Source organism: Saimiri boliviensis, chromosome 9 (assembly GCF_048565385.1).
Source record: "Saimiri boliviensis isolate mSaiBol1 chromosome 9, mSaiBol1.pri, whole genome shotgun sequence".
Classification (NCBI taxonomy): domain Eukaryota; kingdom Metazoa; phylum Chordata; class Mammalia; order Primates; family Cebidae; genus Saimiri; species Saimiri boliviensis.
The window spans coordinates 98326940-98337824 of record NC_133457.1 but is presented as its reverse complement, the minus strand read 5'-3'; positions in this window follow the sequence as shown (position 1 = coordinate 98337824).

The window sequence follows — 10885 nt, the reverse complement described above, 5'->3', positions numbered from 1 at the left end:
TCATAAAGCAAGTCTGAATACATTTTAAAAAACTGAAATCATACCGAGCATCTACTCAGACTACAGTGGAATAAAAATAGAAATCAATACTAAGAATAACTCTCAAAACAACGCATATAAATGGAAACTAAACAACTTGCTGCCGAATGACTTTTGGGTAAACAATGAAATTAGAGCAGAAATAAAAAATAGTTTGTAACAAATGAAAATAGAGACACATGGGCATAGTAGTCCAAGGGAAAAAAAGAAAAAGAAAATAGAGACACAACATACCAAAACCTCTGGGATGTAGCAAAAGCAGTGTTAAGAGGAAAGTTTATACCGCTAAACGCCTACATCAAAAGAACAGAAATATCTCAAATTAACAACCTAACCTCATTCCTAAAGTAACTATACAAACAGGGATAAATTAAATCCAAAGCTAGCAGAAAAAAATGAAATAATACAAAAGATCCTCAGAGACTACTATGATTATCTCTATGCACACAAACTAGAAAATCTTAGAGGAAATGGATAAATTATTGGAAACACACAGCCTGCCAAGATTGAACCAGGAAGAAACAAATCCTAAAGAGACAAGTAACAGTAATAAAATTGAAGCAGTAATAAAAAACCTAAGAGAGAGTCACAATTGAATTCTACTAAATATGCAAAGAAGAGCTGGTACCAATCCTACTGAAATTATTCCCAAAAAATTGAGGAGCAGGGACTTCTCCCTAAATCATTTTATAAAACCAAAATTATCCAAATACCAAAATCTGACAAAGACACAAGAAAACAGGAGAACTACAAGCCAATATCCCTGATGAACACTGACATCAAAATCCTCAATAAAATGCTAGCAAACTGGCTGGGTGCAGTGGCTCACGCCTGTAATCCCAGCACTTTGGGAGGCCAAGGTGGGTGGATCACGAGTTCAGGAGACTGAGACCAGCCTGGTCAATATGGTGAAACCCCATCTCTACTAAAAATACCAATATTAGCCAGGCATGGTGGCACACTTCTGTAGTCCCAGCTACTTGGGAGGCTGAGGCAGAAGAATCACTTGAACCTGGGAGGTGGAGGTTTCAGTGAGCCGAGATCGTGCCACTGCACTCCAGCCTGGGTGGCAGAGCAAGACTCCGTCTCAAAAAAAAAATAAATAAATAAAATAAAAATAGCTAGCAAACTGAATCCAGCAGAACATAAAAATGTTAATTCATCACAATCAAGTTGGCTTTATACTTGAGATGCAAGAATGCCAACCTATACAAATCAATAAATGTAGTTCACCATATGAACAGAATTAAAAGCAAAAACTATATGATGATCCCAATAGATGCAGAAAAAGCATTTGATAAAATCCAACATCCCTTCATGATAAAAACTGTCAAGAAACTAGGCACTGAAGGAACATACCTCAAAGTAATAAGAGCCATTCAGACAAACCACAGTCAACACCATACTAAATAGGCAAAAGTTCGAAGCATTTCCCACAAGAACTGGAACAAGACAAGGATGTCCACTCTCCCCAATTCTTTGAACACAGTAATGGAAGTCCTAATCAGAGCAATTGAACAAAAAGATAAAAGGCATCCAAATAGGAAAAGAAGAAGTAAAACTATTTCTCTTTGCTAATGATATGATTCTATATCTAGAAAATCCTAAAGATTCTCCCACAAGACTCCTAGACCTGATAAACAACTTCAGCAACGTGTCAGGATACATATGAAAATCAGCAGCATTTCTATACACCAGTAACATTCAAGTGAGAACCAAATCGAGAACTCAATCTCAATTGTAATAGCCACACACACATACACACAATATCCAGGAATGCAGCTAATCAGGCAGGCGAAAGATCTCTACAAGGAGAACTACAAAACACTGCTGAAAGAAATCGTGGACAACATAAACAAACGGAAAAGCATTCCATGCTCATGGATTGGAAAAATCAGTATCATTAAAATGTTGACCAAGTATTGTGGCTCATGCCTGTAATCCCAGCACTTTGGGAGGCCGAGGTGGGCAGATCGCCTGAGGTTGGGAATTTGAGACCAGCCTGACCAACATGGAGAAACCCTGTCTCTACTAAAAATACAAAATTAGCCGGGCATGGTAGCACATGCCTGTAATCCCAGCTACTCAGGAGGCTGAGGCAGGAGAATTGCTTGAACCCGGAGGCAGACGTTGCAGTGAGCTGAGATCATGTCATTTCACTACAGCCTGGGCAACAAGAGCAAAACTCCATCCCAATTTTAAAAAAATATATCAATTCTGCCTGATATGGTTTTGATTTGTGTCTCCACCCAAATCTCACGTTGAATTATAATCACCAATGTTAGAGGTAAGGCCTGGTAGGAGGTGACTGGCTCATGGGGGTGAATTTTCTACCCCCATAGTGCTATTCTCATGAGATCTGGCTGGTTTTTGTTTTTGTTTTTGTTGTCAGATGGAGTCTTGCTCTGTCGCCCAGGCTGGAGTGCAGTGTGTGATCTCACCTTACTGAAACCTCCACATCTGGAGTTCAAACCATTCTCCTGCCTTAATTTCCCAAGTAGTTGGGATTACAAGCATGCGCCACCACACCCAGCTAATTTTTATATATTTAGTATAGATGAGGCTTCACCACCTTGGCCAGGCTGGTCTCAAATTCCTGACCTCAAGTGATCTGCCCATCTTGGCCTCCCAAAGTGCTGAGATTACAGTAGTGAGCCACTGTGCCTGGCCAAGTACTGGGTGTTTAAAAGTATGAAGAACTACTGCACCCCCCCAACCCTACCTCCAGTTATGGGAATTGCTGGCCATGTGAGCCAGTTAAACCTCTTTTCTCTACAAATTATCCAGTCTCAGATATTTCTCTATAGCAGTGTGAGAACAGACCAATACAATGCCTAAGGCGATCAACAGATCCAATGCTATTCGTATTAAATTACCAACATCATTCTTCACAGAATTAGGAAAAAAATATTTTAAAATTATATAGAACCAAAAAAGAGCCTGAATAATCAAAGCAATTCTAAGCAAAAAGAACAAAGCCAGAGGCATCACATTACCTGACCTCAAACTATACTACAAGTCTACAGTAACCCAAACAGCATGATACTGGTACAAAAATAAAACACAGACCAGTGTAATAGAATAGAGACTCCTGAAATAAAGCTGCACACCTACAATCAAGTGATCTTTGACAAAGCTGACAAAAATAAACAATGGGGAAAAGATACCTTATTCAATAAATACTGGGAAAACTAGCTATCCTTATACAGAAGAATAAAACTGGACCTCTACTTCTCACGATATACAAAAATTAACTCAAGGTGAATTAAAGATTTTAAATATAAGACTTCAAACTATAAAAATCGAAGAAGAAAATCTAGGAAATACTATTCTAGACACTGAATTAGGCAAAAAATTCATGACTAAGTCCACAAAAGCAGGTGCAACAAAAACAAAAATTGACAACTGGAACCTAATTAAACTAAAGAGCTTCTGCACAGCAAGAGAAACTATCAACAGAGTAAACAGATAACCAACAGAATGAGAGGAAATATTTGCAAACTACATATCTGACAAAGGACTAATATCCAGAATTTATAAGAAGCTTAAACAAATCAACCCAAAAATACCCAAACCCATTAAAACAGCCCACTAAAAAGTGGACAAAGGTACCAGGCACAGTGGCTCACACCTGTAATCCCAGCACTTTGGGAGGCTGAGGCAGGTGGATCATGAGGTCAGGAGTCTGAGACCAGCCAGGCCAATGTGGGGAAACTCCATCTCTACTAAAAATACAAAAATTATCCGAGTGTGGTGGCATGTTCCTGTAATCCCAGCTACTCTGGAGGCTGAGACAGGAGAATCGCTTGAACCTGGGAGGCGGAGGTTGCAGTGAGCTGAGGTCATGCCACTGCACTCCAGCCTGGGTGAAAGAGCGAGACTTGGTCTCAAAAAAAAAAAAAAAAAAATGGGCAAAGGACATGAACAGACACTTCCCAGAGAAACAAAAGACATGCAAGTGGCCAAGAAACATGAAAAAATACTCCACATCACTAATCATCAGAGAGGTGCAAATCAAAACCACAATGAGATACCTCTCACACCAGTCAGAATGGCTATTATTAAAAAGTTAAAAAAAAAATCACAGATGTTGGTGAGGTTGCAGAGAAAAGAAAACTCTTTTCTGTATACACAGGAATACACAGGAATGCAAATGAGTTCAGCCCCTGTGGAAAGCAGTTGGGAGATTTCTCAAAGAATTAAAAATAAAATTACCATTTGACCCAGCAAGCTCATTACTGGGTATATATCCACAAGAAAATAAATTGTTCTGCCAAAAAAATACCTGTACTCATACGTTAACGATGGCACTATTCACATGGCAAAGACATGGAATCAACCTAGGTGCCTATCAATGGTAGATTAGATAAAGAAAATGTGGTAGATATTCACCATGGAATGCTACACAGCAATAAATAATATTCTCTGCAGCAATACGTATGCAGCTGGAGACCATCATCCTAAGCAAATTAACACAGAAACAGGTAACCAAATACCACATGTTCTCACTCACAGGTAGAAGCTAAATATTAGGTACACAAGGGAACAAAGATGGGAACATATATGGTAAGGCATGTAGGCGTATGCCTGTAATCTCAGGGTTTTGGGAGGAAGAATTACTTGAGGCCAGGAAGTTCAATATCAGCCTGGGCAACATAGCAAGACTTCTCTTTTGTGCAAGGAAGCAATGCAATGGTAGCATGCAATGTTGTTCAATAGCATTTTACCCATAGTAGAACTGTGTTCAAAATTAAAGTCAGCCAGGTGCAATGTGCATGTTTATAATCCCAGCTACTCAGAGTCTAAGGCAGGAAGATTGTTTAAGCCCAGGTTCAAGACCAGCCTGGCAACACAGTGAGACCCCATCTCAAAAAACATATATTGGTATTGATCCTCTCAAACCCTGCATCTGCCAGTTTATGCAATATTCTAAATCCTTTATTGTTATTTCAATGATGTTTACAACATCTTCACCAGGAGTAGATTCCATCTTAAGAAACCACCTTCCGGCCGGGCGCAGTGGCTCATGCATGTAATCCCAGCACTCTGGGAGGCCGAGGCAGGCAGATCACAAGGTCAAGAGATTGAGACCATCCTGGCCAACATGGTGAAACCCTGTCTCTACTAAAATAACAAAAATTAGCTGGGCATGGTGGTGAGCACCTGTAGTCCCAGCTACTCGGGAGGCTGAGGCAGGAAAATTGCTTGAACCCAGGAGGCGGAGGTTGCAGTGAGCCAAGATCACGCCACTGCACTGTAGCCTGGCACCTAGTGACAGAGCAAAACTCTGTCTCAAAGAAAACAAGAAACCACTTTATTTGCTCATCCATAAGAAGCAACTTGATTCGTTAAAGTTTTATCATGAGATTACAGCAACTCAATCATGTCTTCAGACTCCACTTCTAATTCTAGTTCAAATCCTACTTCCACCATATCTGCAGTTACCTCCTCCACTGAAGTCCTGAACTCCTCAACGTCATCCATAAAAGCTGGAATAAACTTTTTCCAAACTCCTGTTTATGTTAATATTTTAATCTCCTCCCATGAAACATGAATGTTCTTAATGGTATCTAGAATGGTAAGTCCTTTCCTAAGGTTTTCAATTTACTTTGCCCAGACGCATCAGAGAAATCAGTATCAGCTACAGTCTTACAAAATGTATTTCATAATTTGCCTTAAATATAGGACTTGAAAGTCAAGGCTGGGCATGGTGGCTCACACCTGTAATCCCAGCACTTTAGGAGGCCAAGGCAGGTAGATCATCTGAGGTCAGGAGTTCAAGACTAGCCTGACCAACATGGAGAAACCCCATCCCTACTAAACAAACAAACAAACAATTAGCCAGGTGTGGTGGTGCATTCCTGTAATCCCAGCTACTCGGGAGGCTGAGGCAGAATTGCTTGAACCTGGGGGGAGAAGGCTGTGGTGACCCAAGATCACGCCAGTGCACTCCAGCCTGGGCAACAGAGTGAGACTCCATCTCAATAATTAAAAAAGAAAGAAAGTCAAAATGACTGCTTGATCCATGGGTTACAGAATGGATGTTGTGTTAGCAGGCAGGGAAACAACATTAATTTCTTTTTGCATCTCCATTAGAGCCCTTGGGTAGCTAGGTACACTGTCAATGAACAGAAATATTTTAAAAGAATCTGCCTTCCTGGGTGCAGCTATAGCCGCCTGACCAGCAGCTACAATTCTGGGCCTCCAGCTCCAGGGAAAGGGCAGGAGCCAGGGATCAGTGGGAGCCCCGCCTTCAAGGTGGCAGGAGAGAGCTCCCTAGATGCAGCTGTGGCTGCCCTCCCAGGCATAAGACCTGGGCATCTCTGCAGCCTGCATTCTTGGGGCTTGGAAAAGCCCCACCCGCACTGTCCCTACATGCTCTGGGGTGTTTTCTCCTGCCAGCTGACCTCTCTGCTCTCCCAGTGCTCGCTCCAATCTTGGAGCAGGGTTGGGGCCAAGCCCGGGGCCATGACAGTAAGAGGCAGACAGATTCCTGGGGTGAAGAGCATGGTCCCTGGTAAGGCTCCACCTTCTGGCCAGGGAGGGCCTGAAGGCTGGGGGCCAGGCTGCCAGTCCCACAGATGAGAATGGGGACTTGTGGTGCTTCCTCTGGGCCTGCCCATGGCTGCCCATGGACCAATTGGCAGGCACTTTCTCCCCTCTGAGGTTCATAAAAGCCCTGGGCTCAGCCAGAGAAGGGCAGAGGGCTGAGGATGGAGAGACAACTGGACTACCAACTGCAGGGAGGAGTTACCCTCTCTACTGAGAGTTTCAAGACCTGCACAGAGAAGCTACCCTCTCTGCTGAGAGCTTCAGAGACCTGCAGAGACATCTGAATGACCTGTCTGTAGAGAGGAGCCACCCTGGTAAGGGCCTCCTCTCTGCTCACAGCAGCAGATGACAGGATAACCAGTGGGCAGAAAGGAGCTACCCTCTCCAGGGCCTCCTCTCTGCTAAGAGCTGAATACTTGATGGGATGACCTGCCTTCAGAGAGAAGCCCCACTGTAGGTCTCTGAGCTGTTTTAACACTAAATAAAACTCCTCTTATCTTCTTCACTCTTCACTTGTTTGCATACCTCATTCTTCCTGGATGCAGGACAAAGATGCCACCAGCCAAAGGTGCTACTGGCCACAGAGGTTTCAGGGAAGGAAATCAATACCTCAAAGATCCTGCAACAATGTCACAGGTCTGGATGAACACCAAACACCTACCTACTTTCCTTCCTTCCTTCCTTCCTTCCTCTTTCCCTCCTTTCCTTCCTTCCCTCCTTTCCCCTTCTTTTCTTTCATATTTTAAATGTTTATCAAGGTAATACTTGTAAATACTTTTTAAAATTTTATTTGAGACGGGGTCTGGGTCCATCACCCAGGCTGGAGTACAGTGATGTGATCTTGGCTCACTGCAACCTCTATTTTCCAGGCTCAAGTGATTCTCCAAACTGAGCCTCATGAGTACCTGGGACTACAGGTGTGCACCACCACACCTGACTAATTTTTTGTATTTTTTGTAGAGACAGGATTTCACCATGTTGGCCAGGCTGGTCTCAAACTCCTGAATTCAAAGCAGTTTGCCCACCTCAGCCTCTCAAAGTGCTGGGATTCCAGGTGTGAGCCACAAAGCCTGGCCAAATACTTTTTCAAAAGACATGTGGAACTACAAGGGGCCAAAAAATATCAGGAGTATTAACAAAAAATATCAGGAGTATATTCTACCCTGTCCCCCGGAAAAAAAAAACAAAAACAAAAACAAGTAGTGGCTTTTCCAAAGCCACTTACTTGCTTCTTTTCATGTTTACCAACATTTTTCCATATAAAACATTTATACTTCTATTACTGACTTGTATATTTTTTTTCTCATTTTTTTCTTGTTTTTATGCGCGATCTGGGCTCTAGTACTTGCCAACTTGTAAATTTTAAATAGTATCTGTGTTAGGCTGTTCTTGTGTTGCTATTAAGAAATACCTGTGCCTGGGTAATTTATAAAGAAAAGAGGCTTAATTGGCTCATAGAAAAGAGGCTTAATTTCCTGCAGGCTGTACAGGAAGCACAGTGGCATCAGCTTGTGGGGAGGCCTCAGGAAACTTACAATTAGGGTGAAAGGCGAACAGGGAGCAGACACTTCACATGGCAAAAGGAAGGCGGGGTGGGGAGAGAGAGAGAGATTGAGAGAGAGAGCGCACCATATATATATTTTTTTCTTTTCAGAGAGAGAGAGAGAGAGAGAGAGAGAGAGAGAGAGAGAGAATATCACTCATTTTTTTTTTCTTTTCCAAGATGGAGACTCACTTTGTCACCCAGGCTGAAGTGCAGTGGCTCGATCTCAGCTCACTGCAACCTCTGCCTCCAGGCTTCAAGCAATTCTCCTGCCTCAGCCTCCTGAGTAGCTGGAACTACAGGTGTGCCACCACATCCAGCTAATTTTTGTATTTTTAATAGAGACAGGTTTCACCATGTTGGCCAGGCTGGTCTTAAACTCCTGACCTCATGATCTGCCTGCTTTGTCCTCCCAGAGTGCTGGGATTACAGGCATGAGCCACTATGCCCAGCCAGTGCCACATATTTTTAAATGACCAGCTGTCGTGCTACTGTGAAGACAGCACCAAGCCATGATTGATCCACCCCCATGATCCAAACACCTCCCACCAGGCCCCACCTCCAGCACTGGGGATTACAATTCAATGTAAGATTTGGCCAGGAGAGGATGTGGAGAAACAGGAACACTTTTACACTGTTGGTGGGAGTGTAAATTAGTTCAATCATTGTGGAAGACAGTGTGGCAATTCCTGAAGGACCTAGAAATAGAAATTCCATTTGACCCAGCAATCCCATTACTGGGTATATATCCAAAGGATTATAAATCATTCTACTATAAGGACACATGCACACGAATGTTCATTGCAGCACAGTTTACAATAGTAAAGATCTGGAACCAAGCCAAATGCCCATCGACGATAGACTGGACAGGGAAAATGTGGCACATATACACCATGGAATATTATGCAGCCATCAAAAACGATGAGTTCATGTCCTTTGCAGGGACATGGATGAACCTGGAAACCATCATTCTCAGCAAACTGACACAAGAGCAGAAAATCAAACACCGCATGTTCTCACTCATAGGCGGGTGTTGAACAATGAGAACACATGGACACAGGGAGGGGAGCACTACACACTGGGTCTGTTGGGGGGAAATAGGGGAGGGACAGTGAGGGGTGGGGAGTTGGGGAGAGAGAGCATGGAGAGAAATGCCAGATATAGGTGAAGGGGAGGAAGGCAGCAAATCACATTGCCACACATGTACCTATGCAACAATCTTGCATGTTCTTCAAATGTACCCCCAAACCTAAAATGCAATAAAAATAAATAAAAATAAAAATAAAATAAAATAAAAAAGATTTGGCCAGGGACAAATATCCAAACTAAATCAGTATTTAACAGGAAATACGTAATTCATACCTTATACTTTCCATCTTTCCCAATATTGTTATATTTTATTAAATCAAGTATTTCATGTTAACTTTATTATGGCTTTCTTATACTAGTGTGATTTACTTCTTGATCAATTAGACACATTAAATCTAATTGTCCTTTCTCTCTTTCTCTCTCTCCCCTTCTTTTCTCTCTCCTCTTTCTCTCTTTCTTTCGAAGGGGTCTCTCTGTCACTTAGGCTGGTCTGGAACTCCTGGGCTCAAGTGATCCTCTTACCTCAGGCTCCTGAACAGCTGGGATTACAGGTGCACGCTGCCATGCCCAGCTACATTTCCTTTCTTACACAGTTTTTGTTTTTTCTTGGAATTAACAATTGCCTCAGTTTTTGTTTGCCAAATTTTCTGTCATTATCACTGATTCTTCCAGACTTTCCAACGTAAGTGTAAAAATGCCTAAATTATTTTCAACACAGTCAAACACGTCAGATACTGTCAGGTTCGCTGGAAACAATTCCCTAGAGCACTTCTTTCTCCAGTCTACATATAGCTGTCATTGTGGGACTTCTTTCTGCTTCTTTCACAGGTTGATCCCACTTTCTAAAATCTATTATCTTTGCCTTTCTTTTTTATTGATACATAATATTGGTACATATTCATGGGGTACATATGATACTTTGTTATATACAGAGTGTGTAATGACCAATTCAGGGTAGTTAGGATATCCATCAATTCCAGAATTTATCATTTCTGTGTGTTCAGAAAATTTCAAGTTGTTTCTTCCAGCTATTTTGAAATACATAATACATTGTTGTTTTAACCATAGTCACTCCACTCTGCCACTGAAAATCAGAATATATTCCTTCTACCTAACTGTATGTTTGTACCTATTAACCAACCTCTCTTCCTCCCCGACTCACACCCTTTTTAGCCTTTGGTAACTAACATTTTACACTCCACTTTCATGAGATCAACTTTTTTTTGGCTCCCACATGAGTGAGAATATGTTATATTTGCCTTTCTATGTCTAGCTTATTTCACTTAACATAATGACCTTCAATTTCATCCATCCTGCTGCAAATTACATAATTTATTTATTTTTGAGACAGGATCTCACTCTTGTCACCCAGGCTGGAGTGCAGTGGCGTAATCATAGCTCACTCCAGTCTTGACCTCCCAGGCTCAAGAGATCCTCTCACTTCAGCCTCCCAAGCATCTTGAACTACAGGCATGCTACCATGCCCAGCTAATTTTTTTTTTTTTTTGGTAGAGGAGGCAGGGTCATGCCATGTTGCCCAGACAGGTCTTGAACGCCCAAGTTCAAGTGATATGCCCGCTTTGGCTTTCCAAAGTTCTGGGATTACAGGCATGAGCCACCATGTCCAGCCTAATTTATTCTTCCTCCCCACCCCACCCCCCC